This window comes from Sinocyclocheilus anshuiensis, unplaced genomic scaffold, assembly GCF_001515605.1.
Source record: "Sinocyclocheilus anshuiensis isolate Anshui unplaced genomic scaffold, SAMN03320099.WGS_v1.1 scaffold2999, whole genome shotgun sequence".
NCBI classification, from domain to species: domain Eukaryota; kingdom Metazoa; phylum Chordata; class Actinopteri; order Cypriniformes; family Cyprinidae; genus Sinocyclocheilus; species Sinocyclocheilus anshuiensis.
In genome coordinates, this window is record NW_015548337.1 from 7,009 (window position 1) to 7,958 (window position 950).

The window sequence follows — 950 nt, forward strand, 5'->3', positions numbered from 1 at the left end:
GCCGGCCAACGAGTTGGTGTTTTTTCAATGTATGCTTCAGACACGGGTCACGACGAGGCATTCCCCATAGCGGCCCCTAGAGGACGCAGTTCGAAGTTCCCATGAAAGGGAACTATAATCTACTGCAGTCGCATACAATAGTCATATGAGTCCTCATAAACCATGAGTAAACACACAAATGTTGTAAAACTATAATCTACTGCTGAGTCACATAAAATAGTCATATGAGTCCTCATAAACCATGAGTAAACACACAGAAGTGTTGTAAAACTATGGTCTTCTGCTGAGTCACATACAATAGTCATATGAGTCCTCATAAACCATGAGTGAACACACATGTGTTGTAAAACTATAATCTACTGCTGAGTCACATACAATAGTCATATGAGTCCTCATAAACCATGAGTAAACACACACAAGTGTTGTAAAACTATAATCTACTTTCTGAGTCACATACAATAGTCATATGAGTCCTCATAAACCATGAGTAAGCACACACAAGTGTTGTAAAACTATAGTCTACTGCTGAGTCACATACAATAGTTATATGAGTCCTCATAGACCATGAGTAAACACACAAGTGTTGTAGAACTATAATCTACTGCTGAGTCACATACAATAGTCATATGTGTCCTCATAAACCATGAGTAAACACACACAAGTGTTGTAAAACTATAATCTACTGCTGAGTCACATACAATAGTCATATGAGTCCTCATAAACCATGAGGACCAAAATTTTGGAGCACCCAGCAAAAATTTAGGAGCACCACAACTACAAATTATATATTAACAGATTTTATCCTTACATTCTTAACTTTAATGCAGATTTTGTATTGGTTAATATTAGCTGTCAATCTCTCAGTCACTGCTTTCCGCTAACTACCGCGAGAAAAAGAAAGGGCTGAAGAAGAGAGAAAATGAAAAGAACACTGACAGATTTCTTTTGTA